General features: G+C 42.5%; 1 protein-coding gene across 3 annotated transcripts in view; it reads right to left on the bottom strand.

Annotated features, from left to right (window-relative positions):
* The window catches only part of LOC126284338 (uncharacterized), a 285,882-nt gene that overhangs the window by 122,638 nt on the left and 143,065 nt on the right, over positions 1–20,179 (bottom strand). The gene's annotated exons all lie outside the window — the stretch shown is intronic.

Raw genomic sequence — 20,179 nt, 5'->3', positions numbered from 1 at the left:
ATCCGCTATGAATGCTGTCTGGGATCTGTAATCAAGTGTTACCATTCAACCACATATCTGCATTGGATCCTATGGAGAAGGCCTTTAATGATTACAGACACTAGTGAATCATCTACATCTACATCCATAATCTGCAAGCCACCTGATGGTGTGTGGCGGAGGGTACCCTGAGTACCTCTATCGGTTCTCCCTTCTATTCCAGTCTCGTATTGTTTGTGAGCAGAAGGATTGTCGCTATGCTTCTGTGTGGGCTCTAATCTCTCTGATTTTATCCTCATGGTCTCCTCGCGAGATATACGTAGGAGGGAGCAATATATTGCTTGCCTCTTCGGTGAAGGTATGTTCTCGAAACTTTAACAAAAGCCCGTACCGAGCCACTGAGCGTTTCTCCTGCAGAGTCTTCCACTGGAGTTTATCTATCATCTCCGTAACGCTTTCGCGATTACTAAATGATCCTGTAACGAAGCGCGCTGCTCTCCGTTGGATCTTCTCTATCTCTTCTATCAGCCCTATCTGGTACGGATCCCACACTGTTGAGCAGTATTCAAGCAGTGGGCGAACAAGCGTACTGTAACCTACTTCTTTTGTTTTCGGATTGCATTTCCTTAGGTTTCTTCCAATGAATCTCAGTCTGGCATCTGCTTTACCGACAATCAACTTTATATGATGGATAATATTCTTCTCGGGTATGCAGCCGGATCATAACGTCTTCATGACACAATATTTCCGCGGTCCAACTGGCCGCTATCTTCAGGTGAGAGTGCTGGTGCACGATCTCACCGATCAGTTCCGGCGAGATCGTGCACCAGCACTCTCACCTGAAGATAGCGGCCAGTTGGACCGCGGAAATATTGTGTCATGGAGACGTTATGATCCGGCTGCATACCCGAGAAGAATATTATCAATTATTACGCATGGAAAGCCTTCGTAGTCACAACTTTATATGATCGTTCCATTTTAAATCACTCCTAATGCGTACTCCCAGATAATTTATGGAATTAACTGCTTCCAGTTGCTGACCTGCTATTTTGTAGTTAATGATAAGGGATCTATCTTTCCATGTATTCGCAGTACTTGTCTACATTGAGATTCAATTACCGTTCCCTGCACCATGCGCCATTTCGCTGCAGATCCTCCTGCATTTCAGTACAATTTTTCATTGTTGCAACCTCTCGATACACCACAGCGTCACCTGCAAAAAGCCTCAGTGAACGTCCGATGTCATCCACCAGGTCATTTACGTATATTGTGAATAGAAACGGTCCTATGACACTCCCCTGCTGCACACCTGAAATCTCTCTTACTTCGGAAGACTTCTCTCCATTGAGAATGACATGATGCTTTCTGTTATTCACATTTCGGATCTCCGTCAATATCCTTCGATACTATTACACTTCTTATCGCTATAAACACGCCTCCCCCTTCACTGTCCAGCCTGTCTCTGCGGTATATATTCAAATCTGAGCTTAGGATTTCATTACTGTTTACGTCTGGCTTCAGCCAACTTTCTGTCCCTAGTACTATGTTTCAAACAGCGACACGGGGTCACAGGGAAAATCTTTTTCGAGTTACAGTATAGTCTGTGGGATACAGTCATCCTCATATAGTACAGGTGATGAATCTTTAAACTGGTCTGTGCATTTGATGAATACCTGTATATTTAATAGGATCGTCACATGTGCTAAATGTCGGTATGGATGCGGTATTTGTTTTAGATAAATGGGATGAGAGAGATGCGGTAAATATCTTGTGGAATTCTCTATCGGTTGAAGTTAGTGTAGGTTTCATAGTTGGTAATTTTTCTCTGTTAGATGGTACAGATTAACGATGACAGAATATCGGGGTGACAGACTTGAACGGACTGCGTTTTGACCAGTTGATGGAAACAGGACCTGGGAGAACGACGAGGATTCTCCTTCTGCACTGTGTTGCGTCCGCGAACTACATACACGTACTACAGATCGCTCGTCCTTCAGACGCACCACAGTGCATTAGCAAAATCCTAATCGGTCTCCCAGTTCCCATTTCCATCGAATGATCAAAACGAAGTACTGTTACTGTATCTCAGCATAGCTTGTTTCTACATGGGTTGCAGCACGTTCTACATATATCTTTCTCTGATGTTAATCAGTTGCGACTTATATTGGAATGATCACGTGCGCAATGCTGCAGGGATGGTAGCGCAGAGTCTGAGCGTCAGTTGCAAGATGCCTAGGGACTACCTAACACCGCGTTGAAATTTTACTGTAGCAGATAGGTTCGAGAAAGATGACTCGTTCAGAGATATGAGAGTGACAGAAATATGATGAGATGGAAAAGAGCCACCGTGGTACAATAACCGAGTTAGAAAACTGCTGCGGAAGCAAAGGGAACTTCACGGCAAACATAAACATAGCCAAAGCCTTGCAGACAAACAAAAATTACGCGAAGCGAAACGTAGTGTGAGGAGGGCTATGCGAGAGGCTTTCAATGAATTCGAAAGTAAAGTTCTATGTACTGACTTGGCAGAAAATGCTAAGAAATTTAGGTCCTATGTCAAAGCGGTAGGTGGATCAACTCAAAATGTCCAGACACTCTGTGACCAAAATGGTACAGAAACAGAGGATGACAGACTAAAGGCCGAAATACTAAATGTCTTCTTCCACAGCTGTTTCACAGAGAAAGACTGCACTGTAGTACCTTCTCTAGATTGTCGCACAGATGACAAAATGGTAGATATCGAAATAGACGATAGAGGGATGGAGAAACAATTAAAATCGCTCAAAAGAGGAAAGGCCGCTGGACCTGATGGGAGACCAGTTCGATTTTACACAGAGTACTCGAAGGAACTTGACCCCCTTCTTGCAGCGGTGTACCGTAGCTCTCTAGAAGAGCGAAGCGTTCCAAAGGATTGGAAAAGGGCACAGGTCATCCCCGTTTTCAAGAAGGGACGCCGAACAGATGTGCAGAACTATAGACCTATATCTCTAACGTCGATCAGTTGTAGAATTTTGGAACACGTATTATGTTCGAGTATAATGACTTTTCTGGAGACTAGAAATCTACTCTGTAGAAATCAGCATGGGTTTCGAAAAAGACGGTCGTGTGAAACGCAGCTCGCACTATTCGTCCACGAGACTCAGAGGGCCATAGACACGGGTTCACAGGTAGATGCCGTGTTTCTTGACTTAAGCAACGCGTTCGGTACAGTTCCCCACAGTCGTTTAATGAACAAAGTAAGAGCATATGGACTATCAGACCAATTGTGTGATTAGATTGAAGAGTACCTAGATAACAGAACGCATCATGTCATTCTCAATGGAGAGAAGTCTTCCGAAGTAAGAGAGATTTCAGGTGTGCAGCAGGGGAGTGTCGTAGGACAGTTGCTATTCACAATATACATAAATGACCTTGTGGATGACATCGGAAGTTCAGTGAGGCTTTTTGCGGATGATGCTGTGGTATATCGAGAGGTTGTAACAATGGAAAATTGTACTGAAATGCAGGAGGATCTGCAGCGAATTGACGCATGGTGCAGGGAATGGTAATTGAATCTCAATGTAGACAAGCTTAATGTGCTGCGAATACATAGAAAGATAGATTCCTTATCATTTAGCAAGAAAATAGCAGGTCAGCAACTGGAAGAATTCCAGTACGCATTAGGAGTGATTTAAAATAAAATGATCATATATAGTTGATCGTTGGTATAGCACATGCCAGACTGAGATTCATTGGAAGAATCCTAAGGAAATGCAATCCGAAAAAAAGGAAGTAGGTTACAGTACGCTTGTTCGCCCACTGCTTGAATACTGCTCAGCAATGTGGGATCCGTACCAGATAGGTTTGATAGAAGAGATAGAGAAGACCCTACGGTGAGCAGCGCACATCGTTACAGGATCATTTAGTAATCGCGAAAGCGTTACGGAGATGATAAACTCCAGTGGAAGACTGTACAGCAGAGACACTCAGTAGCTCGGTACGGGCTTTTGTTGAAGTTTCGAGAACATACCTTCACCGAAGAGTCAAGCAGTATATTGCTCCCTCCCATGTATATCTCGCGAAGACACCATGAGGATAAAATCAGAGAGATTATAGCCCACACAGAAGCATACCAACAATCCTTCTTACCACGAACAATACGAGACTGGAATAGAAGGGAGAACCGATAGAGGTACTCAGGGTACCCTCCGCCACACACCGTCAGGTGGCTTGCGGAGTATGGATGTAGATGTAGATTGTTCTGCTGTAGCACGCTTTGTACACTGCCATACACGTTTTTCCGCCACGACTACGAGATCTGTGTCAGGCCCTAACTGACATTAACACATTATTATCCATTGCTTCTCGCAGAAAACTAGACGATGGACAACGTAATACATATTTTTACTGCTGCTATCATAACATTCCACACACACTATAAGAGGTTTGCGGCATTGCAGAGAATTTCCAAACTAGAGTCCGAAAGTGACTGACGATCTCTACATTTAAACTCGTCTGTCACAATGAAGTAATAGTTGATGGCTCTGCGGTCCGTTTCGACTCTTCCTCATATTGCTTCTTGTACGCTATCACTGTTTTGGTGCTAGCCATCCCTCTCCACCAAAACACTTTCTCCAGCTCAAACAAGCGATGTCAGTCAATCATTATGTCATAACCAACAGCGTGCCAATGGGCGGATGAGATGGAAAAGACACCGTCGATGTAATGTAATAATATGCATCACAGTAGCTACTGCGAACCATTTTAGAAATGTTATACTAATTTCAACACCGACCAATGATGCGACAGCATGTTTCCCAAATTCAGTATCATAGTTAAACAGGCCCTTCTCCACTTCGAGTATCATTGCCAATCCAGATACATATCTGTGATGTACGTCCATTCATTGTTAGTTCCCGAACAGATACATCATAAAACTATACCAGACAGCGCTCTACACATTTCTAACACCTCAAGTATAGTGCTTAATTTACGATCTATCTCTACGTGGATGGGAGACACAGAGCATTCTCGCAGTCTTAGGATAAAATTAGAGACTGAAAGACCCCATTATACTGTATTTGTGTGACCAACCTGCTCTGCAGCACCATTACTGATTAAATCTGCAGCTGACCACAAACCGAACGCTGAATTCCACGTCTCGTGAAAGAATGGAGCTTGCCGAGTCATCGCCTGTCCAAGTGCACAAAATTTCTCCAGACGCGCCGATGTCGAGATGGTTAGCACCCCATGGGTGATTTTATGCGTGATGGAGCTTCGGACGGATGGAGTTCGAACTTTTTCGTAAATCAACTATGCTATCAGTTTTAAAGTATTGTTCTAGTGTCTGGGATCAGTACCAGGAGGGTATTGGTAAGAGAGAACATAAACACACGCACTCCTAATGCTACACAGTTCTGCACTTAAAACAGCCTGTACTGTTAGGTCACTTGAGTTTCCGATCTATCAGTCATGTGGAATGCAGTGCTGTTAATATTCCAATGTAAAAATATATCTCCAGCCCATGACATACATCCTTCTTGCAGGTTTCTCTACGATACACTATGGAAACAAACTGTAAAACGCAAAAACTACTTCCTTAAAGAGTGGCTCTGTGTGATACATGCACAATGTAGCTCTCCAGAGATGTATAGCTCCCATAGTTCACATCTGATCACGGTTCAGAAGTTATACTATGATCCATCAGTCCTATATAAAATGCTCGTTAGTAATGGAGAATGCCTCCTACAAGAAACCAGATGAACGTATGTAAGATTAATGTCCACTGGCACCATACCCTCGCGCCGAGGGTGTGTTCCTTCAATGATGGGCATCGTCGAGCGTAAGGGTGGCACGTTATCTTCCCTTACAATGACCAGTGCGCCAGGCTGCACATTCTGACTGGGGTTCATGCACGTAGCCCGCTGCTGCAGATGACGTAGGTAGTCAGACGGCCAGCGTCGTCAAAAGATCTGCTGTAGTAGTTCCTACCTTGTGAGCAAGCTCAGTTTGGCTGTACCTTGATCTAGCTGAGCAATACTTGAGACAGCAGTTCCAATCAGTAAATGACCTGGGATAATGACTTGAGGATCAGCAGGATTGCAAGATAGCGATGAGAGAGTACGAGAGTTAAAACAAACCTCAGTTTGACAAGTCAGGTTCACCAGCTCTTCAAATGTTGGACACAAGCTTCGCATCGTTTGCCGAAAGCGGTAATGGAAGGACTTTACTCCTGCTTCCCGTATACAACCAAAGTGTGGTGACGCTGGAGGAATGAAGGGCCCATCGATGCTTTCTTCCTGCACCAAGCTTTTCACCTGCGTCTGCTGATAATGGCTGCTCACAGCAGCTTGTCACTCACGGAGTTCCCGTCTACGTCCGACAAAGTTTATACCATTGTCGCTGACCAAGTTTCGGCAACTACCCCGTCATGACACATATCTTCTAAGAGCCGACAGGAATCACTCAGTAGTGATGTGGCCAGATACCACCAAATGCATTGCTTGTGCTGCCAGGCACACAAACAAGGTAACACAGCATTTTTCCTTTAATTCCGATCGCCATGATTCGGTTTTCTCATAGAATCGTCCTGTGTAATCAACTCCACTGCTGAAGAAAGGCCTCACAGCTCCTATACGAGGGCATGGTAAATCTCCCACAAGCTGATGTGCAGGCTTCGCCTTTAGTCGCTAGCAAGTCAAGCACTGAAACTTCCTGGCAGATTAAAACTGTGTGCCGGACCGAGACTCAAACTCTGGACCTTTGCCTTTTGCCGGCAAGTGCTCTGCTATCTGAGCTACCCAAGCACGACTCACGCCCCGTCCACACAGCTTTACTTCTGCCAGTACCTCATCTCCTACCTTCGCAGGAGAGCTTCTGTACAGTTTGTAAAGTAGGAGACGTGGTAAAGCTGTGAGGAGGCGCGTGAGTCGTGCTTGGATAGCTCAGATTGTAGAGCACTTGCTCGCTAAAGGCAAAGATCCCGAGTTCGAGTCTCGGTCGGGCACACAGTTTTAATGCGCCAGCAAGTTTCATATCAGCGCACAGAGAGAAAATCTCATTAATTCATGCACTGATTCAGAACAGCCGGATTGCATCTCGTCCGTCAGTATGCAGTAATGCTTCATGAGAGATGTGAACAACAGTTGACACCCCACGTGGGGAAGATGATGATGTTCACTTTCCACTATTAGATGCTTCTCATCATATGACAGATCAGCATTTCGCAGCCTGCCATTCGTGTCACCAAGAATAGGATGAAATTATTTCAGTTTGCTGTTCTTTTCTACCAGCTTGCTAGCCTAGTATTGGTAGATTTCTGTTGCATATGTGGCTCCTTGTGCCATTATGACGCCCTGTAGCAAGGCATTCTGCAGTTCACTGCGAGACAAGTCAGCAGTTACTCTTGTTTCCCTTGCAGTTTTGCAGTTATTGATAAATCTGATACAGTATGACATTACCCACTGTGGTCGTGACACCATCGAGAATCAACAGACTAGATCATCTTGGATTACTCTGCTGATGTGACAGAGGGCTTTGGCTCTTTCTTCTAACAACTCCTTAGACACATAACCGCTAGAGGCATCTAATACGGACCATGATGTGACATCTTCTTTAAGCCAGGATGGCCCTTCCCACCACATTCGGTTTTATTATTTGATTGGTTGTTTTATGGGAGGAGACCAGACAGCGCGGTCATCGGTCTCATCGGATTAGGGAAAGACGAGGAAGCAAGTCAGCCGTGCCCTTTCGAAGGAACCATCTCGGCATTTGCCTGGAGCGATTTAGGGAAATCACGGAAAACCTAAATCAGGATGACCGGACGCGGGATTGAACCGTCGTCCTTCCGAATGGGAGTCCAGTGTGCTAGCCACTGCGCCACCTCGCTCGGTCGGTTATCTTGCAGGTCTGCAGGAGTCAGTCCTCGCGAAGTCAGGTCAGCTGCCTTTTCCATTGTAGATACATGGCTCCATAACGCAGCTGCTGTGGTGTCCTGTACCTCGGAAACACCGTCCATGAGAACGTCTTCCACGTGTGGGTGGAGCCGCGAGCCATTTCAGCGCAATCGGTGGATCAGTCCACAGGTAAGTTCTTTCGATGTTTATACCCAGAGCGCTAACAAAGTGCTGCACTAGTCGTGAAAGGAAGAGAGCCCCACTGAGTTTCTAACGACAGCCCTTTCTGTGGATCAAGTCATGTTTTGGAGCTGAATAGTTTGACACACGTGACTCCATACTGATTAGTTGATGGCACATAGATACAACAGTCATACGCCTTCTCCGAAGCGTCACACAATCCATGCACTATGCTGATAGGTGTCCCTTCTGCAATGAATCTATGGTCAACGCGAATGTTGTCTGTAGTTTTATTTGAGGGAGGGGACCAAACAGCAAGGCCATCACTTCCATAGGATGAGTAAAGGAAGTCGGCCGTGCCCTTTCAAAGGAATCTTCCCGGCATTTGCCTGAAGCGATTTAGGACCAGCATGGAAAACCTAAATCAAGATGACGCGGGTCTGAACGTCGTCCTCCCGAATGCGAGTCCAGAGTGCTAACCACTGCGCCACCTCGCTCAGCGAATGTTGTCTGTCATGAATTTCGCTGTATAGTGTCTGCCACAAACAGTGCAACTTTGGAGGCAAGGGCTCGTCCCACGTTAACTTATGCTGCCATAGATCTTGCGAAAATATCTTGAATGTGATCACAACCGGACTAATTAATCTCAATGGATCAAAAATTGATGGCATGATAGACAGTACAGTGAGTTTTGTGAAGCTGTAGACAGTACTTGCTGGTCTGACATTGTTCACAATTTGGAACTGATCAGCACCTTGATGCCAGAGTAAACCTAAAGTTTTAAGGTCTTCGTCGTTATCAAGTCGTAAAGGCAGTTGTGTTTCTCGCAACTCTGAAGGGATATGTTCGACTAGTTCCTCGCTGTTGTTGCGGCATTTCCGTAATGAGAACGTACCTTTCTTCGGTACCTTCGTGAGATCTTGCTGGACCTAAATCATTAACAAGAATGTTTGCTGCCTCGCTCCGCTCACACTCTTGACGAGAAAGATGAGACAGACATTGTACTGCAAGAAATGGTGCACAAGCCACTCCATACGTGACTATCTTCAACTGATATTCCTGCACTGGTGAAGACCTAACATTTCTCCACAAAATTCGTTGGTAAGCGCGATCTTCATCCCCTACCAGATGGTTCAAATGGCTCTGAGCACTACGGGACTTAACATCTGAGGTTATCAGTGCCCTAGAACTTAGAACTATTAAACCTAACTAATCTAAGGACATCACACACATCCATGCCCGAGGCAGGATTCGAACCTGCGACCGTAGCGTTCGCGCGGTTCCAGACTGCGCTTATAACCACTCGGCCACATCGGCCAGCCCCTACCAGACCCTGTCCGTACATCTTCTGTATGTCTGCTGAGAAGGCAATGCGATACATGCGCGAAGCGAAATATTATAGGTCACAAAACCCTTAGAATTGTTGGAACTACCATTAGCAAACTGTTTAAAGACAAATTCGTGTTCGTTTTGGCAGAACAGTTAAACATTACTCTTGTGTCGTGATGTCCTCCTTCACGGCAGCACGATGTGGCATGTAATATGAAATCGAGCTTACGTGACTATTGGCTCCAAATGTCCTAAGTCTTCATACTCCCTTAATAAGCTCTGTGTTGCTTTCCTTCAGCTTCAGTTGTGTCGCTAGTATCTGTTCAATCTGAGGGGAGTGTTTTACTGTAGTGTGGGCTCAAAAGGCTCTAAGCACTATGGGACTTAACATCTGAGGTCATCAGTCCCCTACACTTAGAACTACTTACACCAAATTAAGGACATCACACGCATCCATGCCCCAGGCAGGATTCGAACCTGCGACCGTGGCAGCAGCGCGGTTCCGGACTGAAGCGCTTAGAACCGCTCGGCCTGTTGTGTGGGAAGAATTGCCTAATTGACTCGGCTCTTTGCAAAACGGGAGACGCACAACGAACCTAACGTGGATTCATTAGTTGTGTGTTACACGAAGTGTCTTTCGCATAGCTTTCTCCTTTCGTGATTTCAACACGATTTCATTCTTCTATCTCCGAGAATGTCTTCGTGAATATTTGAACGTCGGTGTGGGTTTTTACAAAGCACGAGACGATCGGCAGCCTTGACGAAATGTTATGCTCTACCATTTGATACTGCACTGACATAATCCAACTTAGGTCTGCTCTTGTAGCACACGATGGCCAGTTCCTACGGAGATGGTCCTTGCCTTCTGAATGTGAGGGCAAACTTTTGCTCGCAGCAACACGTCGATCACGCCAGGCGACGAAAATTAAGGATTAGCGAGTTGTACACTCTGCAAATCCCATCCACTGGGACCCATTGTTTGTTCTGACAAGATGTCAGTTTCTTCGACAAAACTAAACATTTAGTATATAATACGAACCTGTTTACACAGAAGCTGACTTGAACAGACGCCGTGTTTTGTTTCTGAGAGGGCTGCACCTATATCTTGAATCGGTACTCTGCTCTTCCATGTTTGACGTCTGCGGCGTTGTGCGTTTGCTTCCGATATAAAGCGTGACTGCGACCCAGAAACCAAGCGAGCACGACAAGTTTGTCATTTGCCACTGCTACTAGGGTGAGTCAAATGAAAACTTTAAATATTTATTTAAATATTATTTATTGTGCAGAAGTGGTACAAAGCTCTATCACTTTTCAACATAATCTCACACACGCTCAATGCAAGTCCTCCAGCGCTTACAAAGTGCATAAATTCCGTTAGAAAAAAAATCTTTTGGTAGTCCACGCAACCACTCATGCAACGCGTGGCGTACCTCTTCATCGGAACGAAACATCTTCCCTCCCATTGCGTCTTTGAGTGGTCCAAGCATGTGGAAGTCACTTGGGGCAAGGTCTGGTGAGTATGGTGGATGAGAAAGACACTCAAAATATATAAAGGTCCGTGTAAGCCACTTACCGTTTCTGTTCTAAATAGATATCCTCCTGTCTCTTACTTCAAAATAAACATTATTTAAAGCGAAACGGAAATTTTCGATGTTTAATTCAGGGTTTATTCGAAAGCTGTTCATTTATTACATGAAATAGTGGTATGTCGTAGTAAAACTATTAAAAAGAAGATACTTATTTATCACTATAAAACGCAACTTCCTCAAAGAGAAAAGAGAAAAATTTTTAAAAATGTAAAATAATATTTACAACATTGCTTCAATATATTGGCGAACATATATACACATCAAAAACAGTATTGCATCACTCCGGTTCCGACAGCTCGGGAACATGTACAGAAAAGTGGAACAGAGATCACCATAAACATCATTTCCGTAATTCTTTAATGCTCATCAAAACCAAACATTGCATGTTGTACCACCAAACAGCGAGACCTTCAGAGGTGGTGGTCCAGACTGCTGTACACAGCGGTACCTCTAATATCCAGTTGTATGTTCTCTTGCATTGATCCATGCCTATAGTCGTCGTGGCATACTATCCACAAGTTCATCAAAGCCCTGTTGGTCAAGATTGTCCCACTCCTCAACGGCGATTCGCCGTTAGATTGCTCAGAGTGGCTGGTGAGTTACGTCGTCCATAAACTGCCCTTTTCAATCTATTCCAGGCATGTACGATAGGGTTCATGTCTGGAGGACATGCTGACCACTCTAGTAGAGCGATGTCGGTATCTAGAAGGAAGTCATTCACAAGATGTGCACGAAGGGAGGGCTAATTGTCGTCCATGGAGACGAATGCCTCGCCAATATGATGCTGATATGATTGCACTACCGGGCGGAGGAACGCATTCGCGTATCGTACAGCCATTACGGCGCCTTCCATGACCACCAGCGGCGTACGTAGGCCCCACATAATGCCACCCCAAAACATGAGGGAACCTCCACCCTGCTGCACTAGCTGGAAAGTGTGTCTGAGGCGTCCAGCCCGACCGGGTTGCCGCCAAACACGTCTCCGATGATTGTCTGGTTGAAGGCATATGCGACACTCATCGATGAAGAGAATGTGATGAAAATGCTAATCGGTCCTTTCGGCACGTTTTTGGGCCCATCTGGACCAAGCTGTGTGGTGTCGTGGTAGTAAAGATGGACGTCGCCATGAATGTCGGGAGCGAAATCGCGCATCGTGCAGTCTATTGCGTACAGTTTAAGTAGTAACACGGCGTCCTGTGGTTGCACGGAAAGCATTATTGAACATGGTGGCGTTGCTGTCAGGGTCCCTCCAAACCACAATCCATAGGTAGCGGTCATCCACTGGAGTAGTAGCCCTTGGACGGCGTGAACGAGGTATGTCATCGACAGTTGCTGTCCCTCTATATTTTCTCCATATCCGAACAACATCGCTTTGGCTCACTCAGAGACGCCTGGACACTTCCCTCGTTGAGAGCCCTTCCTGGCTCAAAGTAACAATGCGGACGCGATCGAACCGCGGCAATGACCGTACAGACATGGTTGAACTACAGACAACACGAGCCGTGTACCTTCTACTTGGTGGAATAACTGGAACTGATCGGCTGTCGGACCCCCTCCGTCTAAAAGGCGCTGCTCAGGGGTGGTTGTTTACATCTTTGGGTGGTTTTAGTGACATCTATGAACAGTCAAACAGTCAACAGTCAACGTCTATTTCAGGAGTTCTGGGAACTGGGGTGACGCCAATTTTTTTTTTTTTTTTTTTTTTTTTGATGTGTGTGTTAATTTTTTCTTGTTATTTATAAACCTGTTTCGCATTTATGAATACCAACAGGAAACTCTAAGCTTTGATTATGACGAAGATAATTCTGTTGTATACAAAATAACATCAACATTCATATAGATTTTTTGTGTGTTCATGCTTGTCACCCGTAACTACACCAAAAGTAGTTGCTGTGGTTCCACGCACTGAGGTGATGAAAGTCGTGGTATATTTCCTAACATCCTGTCGGACCCCTGTCCCTAGCGCAGTGCAGGAGCTCGACGTAGCGAGGACTCGTCGTTGGACGTCCCCTGCAGAAGTATTACGCCATGCTGCCTCTATAGCCGTCCACAAGTGTCGCAGGCGCAGGAATTTCTGGACGAATTGACCTCTCAATTATGTTGCATAAATGTTCGCTGACATTCATGTTGGGCGATCTGAGCGGTCGAAACATTCCTTCGAATTGCCCAGAATACGCTTTACGTGCAGGTGGTCACTTAATTGTCGTACCGAAATATTTACGACACCAGTTTCCGCTACAGTGGCAGTCTCATATAAAAATATTTTCACAGGTTGAGTTTGCGTTGCAAATGTGTAGAAAATAAAATCCTATAAATATAATAGTGTTCAAAAAATTTTCGCCAGCATAGTGATACATTCACGCATATACACACATTTCATAAGTCTTAAAGTACGATTCTCGGTTTCCAACATCCTTTTTCACAAACCAGAGTCCCTAACCACTACTCTTTATTCCTTACCTTATTCGTCGACACTTCTTCAATATTTCATCATAACAGATACGTAGCATAATCAAATAAGTCATATAGCATCAGCTTATTGATCATAAACATACCACAACAGCATAATACACATTGTCATCGTCATAATAACATCATAAAAACTCAGCTAAATCTCAAAATCGTCGTAGCTTCTTCCAATAATTTCAAAACCTAATACAAAATTCTCTGCTCATGTCAAAAGTGTCATCTACCTCAAACGTACTTTAAAAATCATGATCTCATACCCAATTATGTCATTCAAAGCTCTCATAGTATCACAATGGTTCCGAAAATGTATGAACAGTTCACAAAGTACAGATAAAATAGAATTTCGTAAGTGTGAAGTTATCCAACTGTGTAATTACGTAAACATCTGGCACTGATGTAGTAAAATGAATGTTTGTCTCTCCCAGTTAAATGATCAGATAGCTGTGTAATTAATGTGTTAGATAAATATGGTACCGATGTGTAAAGTTGTATAAACAAATACCATATTAGCTAGGGCTCCTTGTGCTTGCCACACACATGGTACACAAAGTAAGCGTGTACCCCCCTGAGGAATAATGTAATTATATCCTCAGGTGTTACAGATTACAGCAATGGAATGAAATGTATCACGGAAAACTTTCTTTGTAATTCAAATATGTTGAAAAATAAATAGTTTAATGCGTGTCCTGTAGCGCTAAATGTGCGTCTTGCTGTAAGACAATCTCTGTGGAAGTGTCGTAGTTGTTGTCCTCCGAAAGCTAAGTTCTGCAGAAGTCAATGTACTTAGCTCATGATAAACGAAATTGAAATGCTTTGCGTATAGATATCTTAGTTATTACGCTTATTGCCGTGATGAAGTAAGTACTGTACTGTACGTATTGTTGTGCTACAGAAAAGGCTGTCTCATTGTAGCTATACCACAAACGTTACTACTAAAACATGTTTTACTTTCCAGAAAAATTCAGAAAAACTGTGCAGATATAAAACAGATAAACTGCAAAAGCAACATTGTAAATTGTCACTCATTAGTAGCGTCGTGATAAAATCGTGTAGCTGTCACATAAACTAACCACTGTATCATCTGGTATCTCACAGAAAGTACTTTAAATCCAGAATGTATTTTCAAGTAAACCAAAATGTTGCATTAAAATCCCATTAGCAATACTGGTAAATGTTCTAAGTATGTGAACCTTATGGTCGTTACGTAATCGTGCAACTAACAAGCAAGAATGTACACGCACAATAACACTGTGACGTCTGTTCACTATAACAATGCATTCGTAATTTCTGTTTAAATATGTTCCGTGGGTTCTAGACTGGATAGTAAACTTCAAACATTGTTGCATGTTAACAGTTTCTCAGTGTGACAAAGCATACTAGAAATATGAAGTGAAATGTTTTATGGCAAAGACAAAGTTAAAAAGCAGATTATCTTTCAATAAACGGTTTTACATGTGAAATGTGGTGTAAACCTTTACTCTTCCTAGTACGCAGAGTTTCAACTTCAACGCAATTATCATGTGGTATATGTCGGATTCTGTAAGGTCCATTGTAAACTAGAAAGAATTTGTGACTCAAGTGTTTCTTCTTATGTGACAATGGATGAGCTTTAATGAGAACTTTCTGACCAATATATAATTTCTTTGCATTTGCTTTACCGTGTAATTTTTTTCTTTTGTCTGCAGCAGAATTTATATTTTTAATAGCCAAATCAATTATGTCTTTGTGTCGAAGTTTATGTGTATTCGGAAAAGGTACAAGCTCTCTGATTCTGTTTGGTGGTTCTTTATTCTTCAGTACAAGAACAGGTGGTAAAGCAGTGGAGTCATGAGGCATTTCATTCAGCACGTTTTGAAATAAGTGTAAATATCTGTCCCAATGCTGATGCTTTCTGTGACAATAAAGTCTGCAAAGCTTATTGATTTCTTTCATAATCCGTTCAGACGGGTTACAATGTGGTGAGTACAATGAAATAAAAACAGATTTGATTTTATGGTTACAAAGCATGCGTGACCAAACAGCAGATCTGAATTGCGGTCCGTTATCTGAAATTACTTTACTAACGTGTCCAACTTCACGTAAGAAATTTCTAACAAAGGCGTTGGATACAGACCGTCCAGTGGCTTTACGTAACGGAGTGAAAGAAACAAATTTTGAAGTAAGTTCAACAGCGACTAGAACGTACGAAAATCCATTAGATGTTCTGACAAGCGGTCCCAAGAGATCAACAGCAGCAAATTCTTTTAATTTTGAAGGAATGATAGGAAACAATGGAGCACGATGAGTGACAGTAGATGGTTTCGCCTTTTGACAAAGTTTACAAATAGACAAGACTCTTCGAATTCTCTTTTCCATATTGTTAAAATAACAAGTCGTTCGAAGAATATGATAACATTTTCGTGGACCAAAATGTGCATAGCTGAAATGAATGTACCAAATGAGCTTATTAACAAAATCGTCTGGAATGCAAAGTACCCATAGCTTGTCATCAACAGTGCATCGTTTGAACAGTATGTTGTTTCTAACCAGATAATAATGCCGAGTCTGTGTGTGTGTCTTTTCATGCCATTTACTTTTGATGTCTTTCCAAATCGGATCTTTGTCTTGTTCATGAGCAATGTCCTTTAAAGATGTGGTGATGAAGTTTTCAAAGGCGACTTTCTGGATGTAAAGAATACTGAAATTTCTCTCGAGGTTGCTTTGTGTGTTACTTTTCTCAAGCCCAGCCGGTGCGCGTGACAGTGCGTCCGCAACAATGTTCTCCTTGCCGGGAATGTAGACTATTGTGAAGTGGAATTCTTGCAGAAACAATGCCCAACGTTTTAACCTGTCATGATTTAATTTTGAAGACATAAGAAATTGTAATGCACGATGGTCACTGTATACTTTTACGTGCTTACCATAAAGAAAGAAACGGAATTTGTTAAATGCCCAAACGATAGCTAAAGCTTCTAATTCAGTAACGGAATAATTTTTTTCAGATTTTGTTAGCACTCGGCTAGCAAAAGTAATGGTTTTCTGAACAGTAATGTCATTTTCTGTGGCTTCTTGAAATAAATGGGCACCAAGACCGACTTTAGAAGAATCCGTGCTAAGGCAAAAATCTTGTGAGAGATCTGGATGAGCTAGTATTGGCGCGTTAAGTAGCGATTCTTTCAAAGAATTGAATTCCAACTGTGCTTGTTTGTCCCAGTTCCAAATAGTATTTTTTCCAGTGAGAGAACAAAGTTTTGGTGTAACTAGAATTTGCATATTCAGAAAACGACGGTAAAAATTACGAGACCTAGAAAACTGCGGACTTGTTTTTTTGTGGATGGAACTGGAATGGCTCTGATTGCTTCTAACTTTTCAGGATCCGGCTGGATGCCTTCAGAAGAAATAATATGTCCCAAAAACTTCACTTTTGTCCTACCGAATTCAGACTTTTCCAAGTTAACTGTAATTCCAGATTCTGCAAAAATATGTAACACGCTGTTGAGGATGCGATTATGTTGTTCTCATGAGGCTTCTGCTATCAGAATATCGTCCACATATAAGGTGATGTGACGTTTTAAGAGCTCAGGTAATATGGAATTTAGCCCGCGAATGAATGCTGCCGAGGAAATGTTCAAACCAAAAGGAAGTTTCCGAAACTGATAACAAACGCCGAAACAAAGGAAAGCTGTATATTTTCTACATTCTGGATGAAGTTCGATCTGATAAAAGCTGGATCTGAGATCAATGGAAGACAACACTTTTACACCATTAAAATTTTGAAGAAGTTCTTCCAACATTTGCGGCCTGTCTGTTTCAGGAATAATGATAGTATTGATTTGTCTCGAATCTAAGACAAGCCTGATCGATCCATTTTTCTTCTCAACAACATGTAATGGATTGTTGTATGAGCTTACTGCAGGCTCAATAATGCCGTCGTCAAGCATAGATTGTATTTTTGTTCTAACACGGTCCCTATAATGTGCTGGAATTACGTATGTTCTAACACAAAATTTAGTATGCTCACGAACACGAAATTGGTATTGAAATCCCTTGATTGTTCCTGTTTTGTGAGTAAAAACTGTGGAATGTGCTTGTAAAATCTGAAAAAGGTCCTGCCTATCAGTGTCATTACAATTCTCAATTGTTTGAATTTTATTCTGAACTAACTCATTAGTTTCAAATGTGCCGTCGATATCATCCCTGTCAGTACTTGCAGAGCGACTGTTAGTGTCTAGTTCCGTAGAAAATTCCGAACTGTTGTCTAACAGAAGGTAAAGCCGATTAATTTCCTCGTCATGGTTTGAGAGCCAATCTTCAAATTTCAAAGCTATTGACTTACCTTCTTTCTCTAAACTTATTTCAGCATCGTGAAAGTTTAAGATTGCTTTGTATTCATTCAAAAAGTCTACTCCCAGTATAATTTCCGTCGACAACAATGGAACAATAAGAAAGTTCATAGAGAAGCTGTGGCTCTGACAAAAGAATTCTAAGTTGGTTTGTTGGCGTACATCTACACTTTTTCCAATGACTGCACCTTGTAATTTAATCTTGCGTAACGGAAGTGTGGGGCAATCGTTCGATTTATTGCATTTGCTAAAAGCTGTTTCACTGATTACTGAAATGGGACTGCCTGAGTCAAGTACTGCCGTAAATTTTACGTCATTTACAGTAATGTGAATCACAGGATATGCAATGTTTTTATGTTTTACGTCGTGTTCCTGGAGTAATATGTCCCTAATGTCTTCCATTTTAACGTAATTACTAGCTACGGCAGCTGCGTCGTCAGTTTCATAAGTACGTTTTGAGGCTGCCAGCGGTATGAGTCATTGCCTATTGTGTCTTTGTTGGCGCGCGTCGTTATTGGGATTTGGAGACCTAACTTCTACAAATTCACCTTGTCGAGAGGGCCCTGCTCTGTTTGATTCCCGCCAGTTCTGCTGCAATTCAGGTCTGTCGTTACGATCATATCGTCTGTCGTCATGTCGGTAGATTCCATAGTTTCTTTCTTGTCGGTCACGTGGTGGAGAATTTCTCTCTGAATCGTAACTGCGCGCTGGACCGTTGCGTCTAAAGTTATTCTGTCTCCCTTGATAGTAATTATTTTGGTTCCCATATTGTCTGTTTCTCTGATTGTCTCTGTGATAGTCATTACCGCGGAGAGGTGACCTTTCCCTGTAATTATTACTACTCTGCCAACGGTTGTCATACGGGTGGTGTCTGTTTTGGTCACGATTTGTATTGTGAGAATAGCCTTGTCGTGTCCAGTTATTATTTCTTTCATCGCGGAATTGCGACGGATGTGACCTGTAATTGTTGTGTTCCTGTTTTCGCGTTCCGCGATTGTCAGTCTCAATTTCTAATTCTTGTAAGAGTCCCTGAAAAGCTTCAATGTCGTCTTTGCAACGGCCTGCCAAAATAATATGCCGTAAATGTTCAGGCAATTTGATTAAGCAAATGCGGATGAGTTCTGACGGGCTGTATGGGTTTGACAGGTACTGATTCTTGTGCAACATGTCTTCAAAATATTTCACAAGACTGGAAAATTCAGATTGTTCGAAATGTTTCGTCATCATGATGCCATGTTTTACTCGGTCTTGTGTGGCTTGGGACCAATATGCTGAGAGGAAGGCATGGTAAAATTCTCCTTCACTGTGACAATCGTGAATGACCGATCGCATTCTTACAGCTGGTTCATTCTCTAAGTAGCCACACATAAATTCTAATCTGTGCTCTAGTGACCAGTTGGGAGGAAAACAATGAGAGAATTGATGGAGCCACGCTTGTGGATGAATGTCATTGCCAGAATTCTTAAATGTTTTGAATTTACGTGCAGTAATGAACAGCTTATAGTCAAAATCATCGTGTCGGCGGGTAGCATATCGGTCATTGTTACGTCGTGTGGGCGGTTCCATCTCAAAATTCGGTGCACCTTGCCAATTTCTTTCATAATTTCCGAAATGCCCTGTGTTATTATTTTGTGGCTTTTCCGTATTTCTAAATCGCTCTTCCCGTGTTGGAGTGCAAGTGTCCTCTGAAATACCTAATTCTTTTATTACCTGTGTCAGCTGATCTTGCATTTCCCGGATTTCTCTTTGGTGTTGTGTATTAATTTGATTCTGATTTTGTTCGAATTTCCTAATTTGTTCGCACTCTTCTGTGTCATTAAATACTACCTGTTTTGTGTCATTCAGATTATCATCTACCTTCGTAGATAAATTATTTAGCTGATCCGAAAGTTCAACTACTTTCTCTGATAACGAACTAATGTCCTCCATGTGTCTTTCTGAACCAATTTTCAGAGTATCTACTGTGTCCTTTAAGTTTTCTTGAGTTTTTGCAAGTTGCGTAACCGAATCGGTAGATGCAACTGAGTCAATTTTAGCTTGCAAGGTCTCATGATTTTCATGAACAATTGTTTGCAGTTCTTTTATGGCTGCTTCGTGATTCTGTAATGCATTTTCATGCCGCGAAAAAATAGGTTGGAAATGCTCACAAATTTGTGTTTTTACGTCATTACAGACTTTTTGACATTTCGATTCGATGTTATGTAACTCATTAGTTAAATCTTCACGTGTTTGTTCAAGTGTGGTGTCTAACTTTTGAAGCTTTTGCTGTGTTTGTCTCTGATTTTGTTCCATTGCGTCTAACTTTTGAAGATTATGTTCCATTGTGTCTAACTTTTGAAGATTCTGTCCCATTTGTTTCTGATTTTGTTCAAGCGTTGTGTCTAACTTTTGAAGATTTTGTTCCATTGTGTCTAACTTTTGAAGATTTTGTTCCATT

The sequence above is a fragment of the Schistocerca gregaria genome, chromosome 8 (genome assembly GCF_023897955.1).
Source record: "Schistocerca gregaria isolate iqSchGreg1 chromosome 8, iqSchGreg1.2, whole genome shotgun sequence".
Lineage (NCBI taxonomy): Eukaryota > Metazoa > Arthropoda > Insecta > Orthoptera > Acrididae > Schistocerca > Schistocerca gregaria.
Note: the sequence above shows the minus strand (reverse complement) of the source record. Positions and strands in the feature narration are given on the sequence as shown.